A 17760-nucleotide genomic window follows, 5' to 3' on the forward strand; every position below is an offset into this window, starting at 1 on the left:
TTATTTATTTATTTAACATTAGTTTACCGGGATAATCTTACTGGACAGCTTGTGTCCGTTTTCAGCGGAGGCCTGGGGAGAAAAGCTCCATACAGTAATTAAAAATTACCCCAATAATAAAAAACATCAATAATAAAAAAAACATCAACAGCAGCAGTTGAAAGGAAACAGTAAATTAAGTTAAAGCAGTAGTAACATTTGGAAAGCAACAAACTGAAAAGTGACAATTACAGATTTATATAAGTTTACAATGCAAACTGCAGTTAGAAATCTCCTGAAATGAACAGAAGTGCATTGATTGTGGTCAAAGCAGTATTGGCCCACAAAGCAGCTTAAGGAAATAATAGCTGAAGAAGGTATTTAAGGGGATTTGGGAGGGGTAGTGCAATTACAAAGCCAGCTGGTGAGGAAGTATGACTTAAGAGTTTACACAGCTGATCAGCTATCACATACACTTCCCTGCAGCCACTAATAAACAGGCTTGTCACTGCCCCATTCTTTGTAACATCTAGAAGCCCTTGCAGGACATTGAGTCCAAAACAGTAACAGCTCTGACTGTCTTTTTACACTAGAGGATCCTCCTATTCCTCTTTTCTGTCAAACTTCAAGGCTGTATGATATCCTAGGTCATTCTGACACAATAGCTCAATTGTGCATACTGTACTATTATACCATGACCCCCCATTAATATTCCAAAACGTGCATGCTGATTGGTCAGCGTGCATGTTGTAAATCCACTTATACTAATGGAAAAAGGTCCGGTTGCCCGGACTTTTTCCATTACTATAAGTCTTTTTTAAAACACTGTCTCGCTATGTTAAAGGAGTTTAACATAGCGACACAGGTTTAAAAAAAGCAACGGATATCTCCGTTGCTTATTTTAAAGCTGTCTCTCTATGTTAAACCCATTTAACATAGCGAAACAGTTTGTAAAAAGCAACGGAGATCTTGCTTTTTCAGTTGCTTTTTTCAAAACTGTCTCGCTATGTTAAATGGGTTTAACATAGCAAGACAGCTTTAAAATAAGCAACGGAGATTCTCTGTTGCTTTTTTTAAAGCTGTCTCGCTATGTTAAACCCATTTAACATAGCAAAACAGTAAAAAGCAACGGAGATCTTGCTTTCTCCATTGCTTTTGCCCACAGCTCTGATGTACTGTGTAGGCATGCGCAGTACATCAGAACCTCCGCGGAATACCAGACAGCCGCGGAAGGGCAGCAAGGAGGCATTATACAATGCCATTATTTAAGAAAAGTAATTTTTTTTCTTAAATAATGTCATTGTATAATAGCAATAACCCACTTCTGGGTGTGGGTAATGCTGGATTTACCCATGGTTGGCTTTGTTTGGTCCCTCGGGCGAACCACGCCAACCGTGGGTAAATCCAGCATTATCCACACCCAGGCATGGGTTATTGCTATATTACCCACCACACTGAATTTGTAAAAGTACTAACTCTTTTATATCTTGACTGAGCACTTTGCACAGACTGCGCTTATGTTTTTCTCCCCTCTAGAGAACGTATTTCCCCTAGCAGCATAAACAAGATAAAAAATAGTGGTTTCCTTCACTTACCTGGACATTTTCCTCTCTGTTCTAAATTAAGAGATTGATTCTGAACTCATAAAACATGCTACTTGTGGGGGCCTTGCTCTGTTCACCTTCACTATACTTGGACTGACTTTGTTCCCCCACCCCACCCCCAGTTCTCACCCACTCTAACTTATACTACATTTAAATCTGTTAAACTTCATCTAACAAAACTTCATCCATTGACATACGCACCACATAGTATTCTCAGTTTATGAACACAACTAAATATTGTATTATTTATTCCTTTTCTCCTCTCACTTTTTTACATTTCCTGCCTTCCTCCCTTGTCACACACATCACTTCTTGCCTTCTCCCACCAATCACCATTCACAATATCCTAAACTTTAACACCTAACTCCAGCCATCACTAGCACATGACAATCAATTCTGACATTTCTGAAGTTTACCTCTCTCTTTTATTATACCTTTATGGAATCCTCATGCTATTGTTAAATACCCACCATGTTAAATAACTACAGTACAGAGTCAATTATCTGAACGTCGATTGTCAAAACAGTCAATTATCAGAACTGGCCTTCCAAAGCTTTTGAGTAGGAAAAATCATAAAGTATGAATATGTAAATATTATACATATTCACTTAAGCATGCTTTTTGAGCTTGTAGCCAGCTCATGTGTGAAAGATATTCTTTATTGTGCACTGGAATCTCTGAATGGTTGAAAAGTGTATTCCTGTGTGTCAAACAAAACAAGATTTTAGATGTTTTTTTATCTTGTTCATTTATATGTTTGATTATTTGAACAGATGATTATCTAGGACCCAATTAGTTCAGATAATCAACTCTTTACTGTAAAGATAAAGCCATAACTATCGATGTCCATTGCAAGAATAAGGTTCACACAAATATACTTTTTGCCAGAATAAATATTATATAAATACAACATTTGCTGTGCATAGGCTTAGAAATGCAGCTTTATTAAAGCAGAATTTTATTTTCATTGTATATTTCACATTTTGCATGCAGATTCAGTAAGTGCAGTTTCAATACAAAGGAATGCTTCAGTGAAAGATACAAATGTGCTCAGTAAAATACCCTTCAGGCCAAAGCACTGCTAAAGATAGCATGTGCTAACAGACTGTGCTGAACCTTTGGTACACAAATAGATCTTATTTAGATGGCAGGATATTTGGGAATCAAGGTTAAGGAGGCATGTGGAACTTGTAGGAAATTTTATGGGGTTTATTATTACAAAAGATACGTTCTAGTAGGAAATTCAGTTTAGATACTCAGGAGAGTGAGTACAGAACTCCGCTCATATGTCCAGCAGTTTAAATATTCAGAAGTCAGTTTAGATAGTTAAAGGACTGAGTACAAATACTCAGAAGTCATTAAAATCCAGAACCTACAGAAAACAGTGCAGTTTGTCTTAACTGTACCATTACAGAAAGAAGGGACAATTCTGAGTTCAGAGTTACAACAGATAGTATAATTCAGTCTGTCTCAGTTCATCAGTATAACGTTTTCTTATATCTTGTTAAATTACAACATAATAAACCACCTTTATCAGCCCTACAGAGTGTATAGAATTTTATACTGAATGGTACAAGAAGATTTGGCCCATAAGGAGAAACTGAGATATGTGGCATTTGTCCAGTAAAGCATTGGGTAATTAAAAGTTAAAGGCATTCATGTCAGTTCTTATAGCTATAACACTGGATGTAAAAAAAAAAAAAATTTGCAGGGGGCAAGCACCCCTATACCCCACACCCCCTGCAAATTAAATATACCAACTTTGCAATTGCAACACAGTGAGGAAACGGCTTATTCCCCAGTCCTCTCTGTTCTGTGGTTTCAGCTAGTATAGTTCCCATTCACTTCTATAGGTCAATAACATGGCCATTGATATTCCTGGCTCAACCTTTAGCCAGTCAACATTGTGGCCATTCATCAATCAGATGAGTACCCATCTGTGCTATGTCATTATTTTTTTCCTTGCTTCATCCATGAAAACTCATACAAACACGTTTCTCTACCTTCTTTTGAGGCATACTCTTCTGTCCTTAACATATTCATAAATAAGTACTCATACATATTCCTCAATTATACCTTACCACCTCCTAATCACCCCATAGTTATTTAACTTCCTTATCACTTATCTACCTAAGCACATTCCAGAAAAAATAGAGCTTCCCTTGTTCTCAAAGAACCTTTGCTCCAAACCCTCTATCATCGCAATACATCTTACATACCAAACAGTGCAATCCTAGCTCATCACAAAACATGTACAGATCTTCACCTCTCACAAAACCTTTCCCATTTTGTCCACTTTCGTCATACCCCATACATCAACTCTGTCATCACTATGTTCATTCATTAACTCTTTATACAACTTCCCCTAACCCTGCTCACAAACGTAACCTTATTCTTCACACACACATTCTCTGTCATTATCTCCAGTTAAAAAAACACTGTCGCAAACCAAAAACACCACACTTTGCACTCATAAAATCTCTCCCAACCTATACTGTATCCAGCACTTTCATCACCATAAATGCATCTATCTAAACACCAATGACTTGTTAACAAAACTTGACTTCAAACATAAACTCAAATACAAATGTCACCATCCCAATAAACACTTATATCAAAACTAAAACTAAGTGGTGACATCCACCACCCACACAGCCCTCACTTCTCCATTAAAACTACACACATCTGCGTTGTCTAGCAAGAATGCACAATTAGGCGTACTACCGTTTATTGTGAACTTTAGAAGCATGTGCAACAAAATAATACATATACATGCAGATACCTCCCAAGATATATTAGATGCTAGAGATATTTGGCTAAAACCAGATATGAAAGACAAAGATATTCTCCCATCAGGATATAAAATCCTAACAATGGATAGAAGAAGGGAATGGCCATTTTGTATCAAAATACCCTTGAAATGACTCGCTCTTTCAATGTCCTTCCCCAATATAACAACGCAGAAATATTAATCTCTCAGCTAAAGCTTATCAGTAAAAAAGCATTTCTATAACCACCCTATATGACCCCCTTGCTGAAGAAACCCTATGCGGGATATCCACCAACATAAGGTATGAAACAATTATACTGGGAGAACTCAATAGTGGCAGGCAACTAATATGTTCAGATTCCCCACCTACACAATAAATATATATAGTTTCACTGAGCTCGACAGTGCCTCTTCTACTTTTAGAAAAAATACAGGTAGAGAATCTACACAGGATTGCATTCTCATCTCATTTCCAAAATAATAATAATAATAATAATAATAATAATAATAATAACCATTGTTTACCTACCAGACACCACCAGTGACCACCTTCCAACCTTTGCTGTAAGACTGCAAAGCAATATCCTGAAATAACAATATAAACAGGTATGCAATCTCATCAAATTCTAAGTACAACCTTTTATTTCTAAACTTCACCTGCATAACTTGGATATCTTCAACAATGTTTCTAGAGGAAGCAGTCTCAGAACTGAACGAAATATATTTAAATATACTAAATGAATTGGCAACAATCAGAACAAAAATAATAAACTGGAAGCCAGCACCATGGTTAACAAAAGAAACAAAGCAACTTATGCACATTGTGGACAAAACTTGGAAACAATAGTCACAAAACAAATCTCAAAACTTCAGAAAAGTCAGACGTATACCAAATCACTTATTAAAGCCCTTCTGGGCATCACTGAAAACTTCCAACACACACCATCAATTGATAATAACACCAGTGACATTGCTACCCTGTTCAAGGACCTCTTCATTCAAACAGTTTTATCTGTTGTCAACGATGTCTCCTCTACATCCCCACTGCCTACTCAGCTAAATAACCTTAAAACATCCTTCTCCATAAAACCAACCCTTAAATCAACAATCAGAAAACATCTCCAGAACCCAAGTCCTACAAGTCTAGCTTCAGATAATCTTTCAGGAGAATGTATTTAAATGACAGCATACCATGTAGTCCGCCCAGTCTCTGTACAAGTGACTTGTTCTACTACAGAGAAACATGTCACAAACCTCTGGAAAAATTCTGGTATTATACCCCTTCACAAAGGTGAAATTTTCTAACAACATACCTAAAATAATATTTTTCCCTTATCAAAAATCCTAGGGGAAATGTATTCATACACAGGTCATCAGTGCCAGAAACTTCCTACTGTAGACCCTTACACAGCTTTCATCCTAGTTATCATCCCACAGCAGCCCTTTCTACATGTAACCAATACAATCAATCATCATAGAAGTCAGGTCACTTAGTCTCCTCCATATTCCTTGACTTAACCAAAGCATTTAGCTCTGTCTCTAATCCTAAACTACGAACTGAACTCTTTTCCCTATATCTTTCCCAACCTATCCTAGACCCATAGCTCAATAACTACCTTAGCAACAGACAACAGACTGTAAAATGGCAACATATCTTCTCAAATTATTTCAATTATTGTAGGTTTTTCCCATCCATGCCCACCTTTTTTTTAATGTGGTTATAAAGAAGCCCCACTCCACTATCAAGTTAACTATCACCACGCTGTATACTAATGACTCTGTTCTCCTCCATTGAGCAGCACGACTTGCAAAACTCCAATCACTTCACTGTGCGGAATCCTTGATAACTGATGCAAGCTTGATCTTAAATTCTATAAATCTAGAATATGCTCATCTGCAGTAACACATCAAATCAAATGCAAACTAAAAAGCAGGTCATGTAGCATTCTGTGGCATACTTTTTGTAATACAGAAATAGCTGTGCCAAAAGAAAAGGATAAAGGAAAAAAAAAACATGACAAAAAAGCATTTTCAGCAGTCAGTGCAATTCATCTTTTAATGTTAAACTAAAAGTATTATGCAAGAAATAGATAATTCTCTAAAAGTTGCATTTTTAGCAGTATCACGCTCTCTGGATCAAAACACTCTCCCCAGTATGATAGAAGGGCATTATATATTGCAGTCAACCCCTTGAGTACAGTACTGTGAGTGTTCAAATGAGGTGCTAAACCGTTAGCAGTCCTGAATACCATAATCTGCACTAAGTGTAAGGAATGTAAAAATGGTTTAAGGACACATGATTACATGCACATACCCTAGCAATGCAAGGATGAGCATTGCGAAGTCTCCCCTGTTAATGGCTTGCAAGTGTCTATGATTACTCTGACTGCAGCAACAATCAACTTCCACTGGGACCAATTACAAAATACTTGCTCTCAGTGCAAGTCACCACTTGCACTGAGAGCAGACAGAGAGCATGTCTTTTGGAATCTGGTCTAAGTAACAAGTCTGTTTATATATAGACCTTATACCAAAGTAAGTCACTTACACTGAGAGCATATTTTTTTAAATCAAGGCAGACTTACACTGAGAGCTATAGTTTTGTAATCCATCCCAACCCCCCACCCCACCCCACCTTGATGTACACCTACTGAGGGTGTGTTAGGGAGAACAGACTTACAAAAAAGTCTGCAAGTACATTGAGTGATTTAGGACAACTGCATCCCTAACATTCAAATGCTGGCTTTAAGGATTATAATTACTGCCCCACAATAAAAAAATGTTCATATTCAAAGGAGTACTTTAAGCATTGATAAGGATAACACATGAGAATAACTATTATTTACTTAACATTTGTTTACCAGGAAAGTCCAACTTGGAACAAGGCAATTTTCAGTGGAGACCCAGGGAGAAATTCTCTAGACACATGTCTTTGTAACATGGGAAGAAACTCACACAAATACTGGGAGAACATGCAGACTCCACACAAAGGGCACCCCAGCCGAGAATCAAACCACAGAACCTCTTGCTGTCAGGCTACAATGTTAACTGTTGCACCACTGTACTGCCCATAAAGCAGAGATAGACATGCTATTTAAGAAAGCATAAATAAGAGAATGAAGCACCATACAGAAAGTGAGTACATGGGTATCCTAATTGTTTGCAATATCCCAATAATCCAGACATTTGCTGTTAAATGAAAATGGACAGCCTTCATAACTTGTTTCTGTTGTACGTTCAAAGTGACTTGATACAATGTCACATTATCATTACATCAAAACTCTTTTTCTCATTACTAATATATGTCTTTTTTGTGGCAACTATGGGAAACATTCTTAAATTATTGTTTTTACTACCCTTATTTGAAAGTAGATATCCATTCAGGTTCCTCTTGCAAGATAACAAAGTTACTTAAAGATGTGAACTGTGTATTTACAAGTTTTTTCCCTTGTATAATGTGCACAATGTTTGGTGCTTATTCCATTGATTGGCAGCGATCAAAAGCATTGAATTGCATTTCATTGCCCAGTGTGAAAACTCACAAATTTTATTTGGACTGCCATCAACAGTGCAATGAAGACTGATATTGTTGCACTTTTTTCAGCAGTCGGAACAGTACTGAGTGAAGAAATTGAAGCTGTCACACTCTTACTTCTGTGGCATAACATGCAAATGTGTAGAAGTAAAAAAAAAAAATGGAGCAAAACTGATCATAAACACAAACAAAATGTAAAGAAAAAATTAGTAGGTGGATGGTCACTCATATAAAGCAAACTTTTAATACAAACAAAATAAAAAAAACAGAAGATGAGTGCTTTCACAATGTAGTTGCTTCATCAGATCTTTCTCTGTGGCACTAGATGTAAGTGCAGTGAGGTTAGAGAAAAAGGACATCTGATGCATTGTTCAAATCCACGTAAATGCTTATTTTATAGAGGTGGCCTGAATATATATTTAATCACATTTTTGTGATACTATTGTGTTCTTTAAAACACATCTCTTGCCACTATTGCTAACAACATGTCAGTTTTAGTCTGTCCATTTCCACAATGTCATTAACTACAAGTCTGATAATGTGTTCCACCAAGTATATTTCTAATGTTGGAAGGAGATGTGAAATGGATGAATGTGTCACTTGAATACTTTTTTAGCTCTGGTCATTGCTACATATACACATTTGTTGCATTTAATTTACTGTCAGCTTTTTGTCTATCATATATTTATTTTCTAATGTATTTTCCATTTGCTCTCTACTCATCAGTAAGCAAAAACTATTCACTGCCTAAGGAAAAAATGAAATAAATTAGTTTAGGCTGCCTTATATATAGTAAATATGCCTGGTGTCCATACCTCTCAACTGCACAGATTTTTGCAGAATGTCCAGATTTTTGCCTCATATATTTGTTCTTTTTTTCATAAAATTGTGGTTTTCTGGTGAATTAGTGGCAAATCATTAAAGACTGGAGTTAGAAAATAATGACAGACTTGAGTTTCAGCCCTCATACCCTTCAGAAAATTAATACTAACGCAAAACCTGTTATTCCATCAACTTTCTAAGTTTGTAAGAGGAATATATAAAAATTGTTCCTATTTTTGGGCATTTGTCCAACTTTTATTTATGGCCTTGCCCAGATTTCTTGCTCTAAGATGATGTGAGGTATGCTGGTGTCATTGTGCTGTCCTCTGCAATATGGATAGTACTTGCTGCAGAGAATACATCTGAAAAATGTTCATTTCTATGAACCAAGGTGTAACTGAAGGGAGTTGAGAGAAATAAGGTACACTAAGTACTGTTTCAGTCCTGTTTAGAGATCCCATTGCAGTTATTGGCAACATGTAATATATGCAATGTGTAATATATAGATTTCTTTGTAATTTTAATTTGCATTTGCTCTCCACCTGGCAGTGTGCAGACATGGTCCCCTCTTTGGGAAAAAACATGAACAGTTTAGTTTAGGCTGCCTTATGTAGTGCAAGCACGTCTGGCAATGCTGTGGTTTCCTCAGCATGCAAGACAGTCATGAGTGTTGAAATTCCACCTATCACATAATTATCTGTGTGGCACAAGGTGTACCTGATGTGTATTGAAAGAAATGAAGCAAATGAAGCATTGTTTGAATCCCTTTTAGAGATCCCTTTGCAGTTATTCACAATATGCATTTGTGTGTGTGTGTATCTGTGTGTGTGTGTGTGTGTGTGTGTGTGTGTGTGTGTGTGTGTGTGTGTGTGTGTGTGCATGCATGTGTGTATGCGTGTGTGCGTGCGTGTGTGTGTGTGTGCATGTGTGTGTGTGTGTGTGTGTGTGTGTGTGTGTGTGTGTGTGTGTGTGTGCATGTGTGTGTGTTTGTGTGCGCATGTATGTGTGCGTGTGTGTGTGTGTGTGTGTGTGTGTGTGTGTGTGTGTGTGTGTGTGTGTGTGTGTGTGTGCAATTCTGATTTGAATTTGCTCTCTGCTTGTCAGTGTGCAAAGTTCCCTACCTTAGGAAAAAAGTGAAAATTTTAGTTTAAGCTGCATTATGTATTGCAAACATACCTGACAACAGTGTGCTTTCCTCAGCACTCTGGACAGTACTATGTGGAGAAATTCCACCTGTCACATATTTATCTCCACTTATCACATACCTATCTCTGTGGCAGAAGGTGTAAGTGCAGTCAGCTTAGATAAAGAACACAGTTGATTAAGGGTCTGAATCCTGCTAAAAGATACCATTACAATGAGTGTAAGAATCACATTTGTCAAAACTGTTTTATTAGGAAAGTAACAGTAAAGAAAATGATACTATTAAACATGTTTACAAGCAATGTATCAGTAATGCTTGCATAAGTAAACTTTTCTATTTAGCATGTCATTAATGATTCACATATAGCCTCAAGCTAATGTGTGTCCAGTTTCTTAAATCTGACAATGATGCCATTTCATATAAAATGCACTTGCTTATGTATGATGGGCACAATAATTGTTTTTACAATCATCATGACTCATCACATATATAAACTATATTTTAGGCCAGTAATCTCTATTGAAATATGTATATGGCAACCCCCCATATGTATTATCTCATTCAACTGCATCCATCTGAAATATATTTACAAACAGAAATATTGAGTTTTACATAGGAATTCATTCCCTGGACCAATGAAAATCACACACATATGGGCCCCTCTGAAGTGCATTTACATTCATTCACAAATTAATATAATTAGAATGCCCATGCTTGAAAGGTAGTTCTCCTAGGGTAATGTCATTTCATCAGCTAACTTTCAATTTTTGCAAGCTTTAAACCATGGTTTGATTCCAACTTGTACAACAATATTTTAACATTGTGTATGCCCAGCATTACAATATAAAACAATTAATCCTCTGTCTTCTTCCATCCTGCAAGGAGTAAAAGCCATGCCAATAAATATTCCATTGCTGAATATTGGAACCTGTGTCAATAGACTGAGCATTATCATTTTTCACTTACAGGTGAGGTGGGGAGGGAAGTCCCACTGGGGCTCTTGCTTCTGGCTCCAAGTGCCCAGGCATCCAGGCATGACCTGGTCTGGGGACAGTGTCAGGTGGGGAGTTTGATTGGGGTGGTACACCTGCCAAAGAGTAATGCAGGTGTCTAAGACGAGCTCAGGGAGGACAGAAACCCCATATGGAGCAGAAGGGCAAAAGCTCACTTGATCTTGATTTTCAGTATGAATACAGACCATGAAAGCAGGTCCTCATGATCCTTCTGGCATTTTGGGTTTTAAGCAAGAGGTGTCAGAAAAGTTACCATAGGGATAACTGGGTTATGGTGGCCAATGTTGAATGCCATGTTTCAGACCTTTACTGCTATGCGATATAAGTACTGACAATGTGTCTTCCAAGGAATCCATCTGCTTCCAGTTGTACAAATGCAGTTGGCAGGGCTGTGCATCTTTCTGCACAACTAGTTAGTCATGACATCTGAACTAGTTGCCAATTCAGACATATTTTGTTAGGTTTACTTTTGCAGATGTGGCTGACAAGGGAGAGAATGGTGCTAAATTTGTTGTGTCACTTGTCATCAAGTGAGATAGCCATAGACTTCTGCAAGGGGGTTATACTGGGGGGGGGGTCCCAGTATAAGGTAAGGATTGGAATGGCTTAGCCAAGGTTATCTCTAATCCAACAGACATTCCATGCACTGGGATTAATGTTGTCAACCTATAGTGACTTTAGGAAGCAAAAATAGGACCCTCTTGAGCTGATGTAAGGCTGAATTTATGACTGCAAACAACCCCCAGGCTTATAAGTGTACTAACACATGACCTGTGTATGATATGGCATTTATGATTTAGCCAGCCAGAACAGGTATGCATTATGATTTCATATATATTTCTTTTCTTTTTGTACTGTACTGCTGCAAAGGAGATAGTTACAAACCTGAGGCATACCTGGAAAGCTTAATTTGCCTCAGAGGAACATAGTGGAAGTATGACTCAGGTACAACTTTAAGCCAGAATTTTATTTTTATACTCTCAAACAATAGCATTTTGAACAGGCATACCTCAATATTTGTCTCAAGCATGAGTGCCTTCCTGATTAACTCTTGCTGCTTGCATTACACAATGAAGACACAAGCTTAACTCTGTGTGGGTTCTGTATCCAGAAGTAGCAGTTACTTTAGTAAATACTGTGAAAAGAAATAGCCAGGGAATTGTTAATGCTAGGCTTGTACAGGCCCTAGGGCCGATAGCCTAGTACCAACCTATGAACCTATGAACAGCAATAATATGTCAGGAAAAATTATATTATGGTAATTGCAATTATTAAATTAGAATGCATATTTCCTATCCATCATAGGGAAATAAAGGCTGTTTTTTATATTATAACAGCAACACAAAAGAAGTATATTGGAACAGGTTCCAATAATGCTTTTCTTGCAAACCATGTTGGTATCGGAACTCGTGATTTTCGAGTAAAAACAAATAAAACTTATATAATATCCCTCTAAGGCTTCAAAATAAAACAAAGACTTCTATATTTATTCTACAGCTAACAAAGAAAAAAGTGTTTCAGTTTATAGATTTCTTTTAATCCAGTATCGTGATAGGTGATCACATAAATCAAAACTTTAATAAACATTATACATTTTGTTTGGGTTTTATACAATTCGGTTGTTAGTGCTACCTAATTGTTAAAGTACATTTGCAACCCATTTTTGTTTGCTTCTGTTTCACTATTAATGGAAAAAAAGTGTACTTCATACAATATAACATATGAAATCAAATGAAGGTAAGAAAGCAGGTGCTGGAGCGGGTGGGCATATAGCAGGATGAAGAGGGATGGTGGGGGTAAAATGGAGGGAGAAATTGTCAATGGTCCTTGGGTTTAAATTTTGAAAAATGCTGGCTAATGGTGAAGGTGTAATATGTGGCCTTGGGGATGTGTGGTGACTTGTATGTGTGGGTATGGAAATGCGGCGAGCAGTGGGCAGGATTAATGAATGGATAGATTGTAATTGGTGGACTGTAGGTGAAGGTGAATAATAAACTCAAGGGGGTGTGTATGAAGATGATTGGAGCATAATGGGGTATGTCTGGGGGTGTGTATTAGTAAAGTTTGAACAATGGTATGATAGGGTGAGGGGGGGCTATTTGGGTGTGAAGTGGAGTGGTAGCCTAGAATGTGGACACCAATGGAATGGGCAGGGTTATCCATGAGTGCAGGTGGGTTAGATTAAATGCTAACTGTACAGACATGCATTTTTCTAAAACTGTGGAGCTGAAGCTAAGCCCATATTTTGAAAAGTTGTGAGGAATTAAAAAAAAAGAAACTATTTTAGCTTTGAGGAAGAGGCACTAAGTAAAAAAGTGTTTAGTGCTAATTCGTAGTCAAAATGTCTCTTGACACAGAATCAGATTAAGAAATTGAATTTATTAGAAGAGAGTGTAAGTGCTCAATAACTGAAGGTGGAGAATAAAACAAAATAGAATGCTTGGTAATTCCTATGCCAGCCTTCATTTATTATGTCCTTACTGTAACTCTGTTTTGTTTTATTCCCCACCTTCAATTATTGAGCACTTACACGCTCTTCTAATAAATTCAATTTCAATTTCTTAATCTGATTTTGTGTCAAGGGGGTTTTGACTACAAATTAACATAGTGCCTCTTCCTTGAAGCTAAAATTGCTTCTTGGATTTTTAATTCCCTACAACTTTTCAAAATATGGGCTTAGCTTCTGCTTGACTTTTTTTTAGAAAAATGCATGTCTGTACAGTTAGCATTTAATCTAACCCACCAGCACTAGCAGATAATGTTGCCCATTTCATTGGTGTTCACATTCTAGCATACCACTCCACTTCATACCCAAATAGACCCTCACCCTCACCCTATCGCATCATCATTCAAATTTTACTAGCACACGCCCCCAGACACACCCTCATTATGATCCAATCATCTTCATACACACTCCCTTGAGCTTACTATCCACCTTCACCTACGGTCCACCAATTACAATCTATCCATTCTTCAATCCCTCCCACTGCTTGCCGCATTTCCACACCCACACATACACGTCACCACACATCCCCAAGGCCACGTATTACACTTTCACCATTGGCCAGCATTTTTCAAAATTTAAACACAAGGGCCATTGACAATTTCTGCCTCTATTTTATCCCCAACTGCCCTATTCATCCTGCTATATGGTCACCTGCTCCAGCTCCTGTTTTTTTTTTTTATCTCCATTTGGTTTTATATGTTATATTGTAAGAGGCACAAGTTTTTTTCATTAACAGTGAAACAGGAGCAAACCAAAATGGGTTGCAAATGTACTTTTACAATTAGGTAGCACTAACACCCCAATTGTATAAAACCCACACAAAATGTATAATGTTTAATAAAGTTTTGATTTATCACTCACCTATCACAATACTGGATTAAAAGAAATATACAAACTGAAACAATTTTTTTCTTTGTTAGCTGTAGAATAAACATACAAGTTTTTTTCTTTTATTTTGAAGCCTTAGAGGGATATTATACAAGTTTTATTTGTTTTCATCCGAAAATCATGAGTTCTGATACCAATACGATTTACAAGGCTAGCATTATTGGAATCCGTTCCAGTATACTTCTTTTGTGTTTAAGTTAATACAGCACCTTGGTGCTTGCTATCCTTGTATTTGGGGTAAAAGGAGACACTCACAACAGCAAGTGTACCCTAATTCTGCATGCTTATTACTGTTTATATTATAACAGTGAGATTTGTTCATTTTATGAGACATAAATACCTTTCCATCATATAAGGATGTGGCAAAGGTCTGTAATACAAAATTCTGATAATTGTTCACGTATTGCCAAACCAAGTTTACTAAAAAATGCAGCGCTGTGACATGTCATGCATCTAATTATCTCTTTTGCTTGTCTCACCTCCACACTTTTTATTTCTCTTTTTTACATTGGGGTTATAATTTATTAACAATCTGCTGCTTGCATAACTTAATGTTACAAAAAGTAATGATAAACAGCACAGAGATGTACACCAACCACTGTTATTTGGCCTGTCATACCACCACAAATGACAGTACAAACAACCAGTACTTTGGAGTTACAACCTGTCAGTGTTGCCACAATAGCCCTTGCCCTACCTGCTTCAACTGCATCAGTTAGCTCTGACCCAGCTGCTAGTGCAGTGGTACCTCCTGGGAGCAGTTGTAGTGGTGGTGGTGATTTTATCACCTGCCAGGAGCAGACAGGGAAGGCATGGATATAATGGACATATGGACATATTGGCAGTGTTGAAAAGGTCCTGCATTGTACTGCAAATTATACCCCATACGGAGATCTCCACTTTGTTCATGTGTCATCTTGATAAAACTGATTTGATGTAACTGGATATACAAAGTTATTCAGGTGTTGTCACCTATCACTGGTGTGGTGACTCTGCAAGGTCATGAAATAATTTGTACAATTGTATGTTTTGTGAAGAAGTAGATAGCTATGGTGCTTTCCCTGTCCCTCCTGAAAATTCCTGTATTCTTTCCCCGTGTCCTAGCCTCTGCTTGCCAACCCATTTTCACCACTATCCTATCACACATTTCATCTGGTCAAAAAAAAAAAGTAGATTCACACACAAAACACATGACCAGAAATGGCCTGTGGAAAAGCCTTCACTTTTATGTTCTCAACGTTTGCCTGGAGTTTGGCAAAATATAGCAATGCTGACTGACAGTGAAAGCTGTTTAACTTCTTGTTGCAAAATATGAAGATTTCCATTTCATCTGCAGTGGTCTGGTAACATTAGAGCAAATGTGCTTAAATCTACTGTGATATGGGAATATAGAGTAAAGGCAGACTAAACGTACTGTGGAACAGATAATTTCGCAATGCTTAGAATGCTGGATACAGGCAACTAGGTGATCCTATGTGGCATGTTGAGATAATTATCCTGTTTCTAAACTCAGGTTTTTGCATAATGTCATGGGTTTGAATACAACTTTAGATGAATTTATTAATTCATGACATTTCATATTCCTATCATATATTTAACTGCAAACATCTCTATTTCTCTCCATTATGTTATGTGGCAAAACCAACCCCCCCCCCCTACCAGTCTCCCTAGGAGTACCCCAAGGCTCCATCCTGGGGCCATTTCTTTTTACACTCTTCACCAATCAGCTCCCCAACAGTATTCTTAAAGCCTCAATAGTGCAATATGCAGATGATACCACCATAATATGCGCAGCCAAATCAATTGACATCCTTCACTCCCTAACACAAGAATGCTTTTCCCTAGCAGAAACTTGGATCACAAACCAAAGGCTCATTCTGAACCCAAGTAAAACAAAGCTAGTACTCTTTAGCTCCCACAGAGCCACACTTACCACTGATTCTTTCTTCATCTCCTCCTTTAACAAGACCACAGTCATGCCCACAAATCATACCAAACTCTTAAGGGTTGAAATAGATAATCACCTTAGATTTGACCTACATATATTTATAACCATAAAAACGTACATAAAAAACTTGGCCTACTGTATCGCAATAAAAATTTCCTCACTGACCACTCCAAAACTACAATAGCGAGGACTCACCTACTATCCACCTTACTTTATGCCTCCCCCATGCTTAAGAAAATCTCCGAAAATCTGACCTAAACAAACTTGATAGTTGTTATAATAAGATAGCCAAATTTGCTACAACCTCTCCCATCAGAACACATCACTGTGAATGCCTACAAAAACTCAATTGGCTAGAACTAACACTACTACTTCAACTCAATCAACTATCACTAGCCCACAAAATAATACATAACTCTGAAAACACCCCAGCCCTACAAAATTCTTTGCAACCCTATACAACCACCAGGCCCTTGAGGTCTAGCACACAAAACCTCCTCAAAGTAACCAAATATAACAATGAAGCTGGTAAGTCTGTCTACAGCCACTGTACACCAAAAACCTGACAACAAATCCCCATCACAGTTCAAGAAACTTGTTAAAACTCACTTTTTGAATAATTGACTGTGCTCCTGTATCCCCCCTGGCTAATGTCTCATTAGAACACTTCACCTAACTTAAGTAACTCTGCTAAGCCATCCAATCATAGTACTGTACCCACTTAGGACTGTTAATCTACTGCTCATCCCATCTCTCCAGGAGTTAGGGAAAACTACCCCAGCAATGTTGAGCTCTCCATAAGCAACTAAAACCAGGAGAAGACATATAGTAAATCAATTTGTTATCCTTCTCAACAAAAACCAGGCAAAGACATGTAGTAAATCAATTTGTTATCCTTCTCAACTATAGTGAGCATCATCTGCTCTCTCGGAGCCTTATTCTACGTCTCTCTGCTTTTACTATGATAGTAAATCTATCACAGGAATCCTAAACTTAGGAATATCTTCTAAAATGTAATATTATATTGTAGAGAATGAATGTATCCTATCTGTCAGTTAATATGTATGTCAAAGTCACTTCTATGGAACTTGTATGTCAAAAGTCTGTCCTTAAAACTATGATTTGTAAAAAATTCTTCCCTTGGAGCTTTTCTGCCCGGGCCTCCACTGAAAATGGAATTGTAATCCAGTTGGACTCTTCAAGTCAACAAATGTAGAATAAATAATAAATAATAAATACATAAAACATTCCCTTAACATATCAATGGAATAGTGCAGCGAGATATCATTTTCAAAAACATTGCAGCCCCAACAGAGAAACTTACTAAGCTACCCTTATCCTGATTATGTCTTCAGAATTGTTGCACTCTTCTGCCTCTTATTTGTACCTTTAGCATGCATGTTATTGTACTCAGTATGACAGATTAATGATGATTTAATAATTAAGGGTAACACACCATACATATGTTCCTAAATGTCCCACAAAACATATTGTTACTATTCCTCTCTGCAACTCTCCCCCCCTCTGTTCACCACTTCTGATTCAGTAAGT

Source organism: Protopterus annectens, chromosome 2.part1 (genome assembly GCF_019279795.1).
Source record: "Protopterus annectens isolate FY-2018-M chromosome 2.part1, PAN1.0, whole genome shotgun sequence".
Classification (NCBI taxonomy): domain Eukaryota; kingdom Metazoa; phylum Chordata; order Ceratodontiformes; family Protopteridae; genus Protopterus; species Protopterus annectens.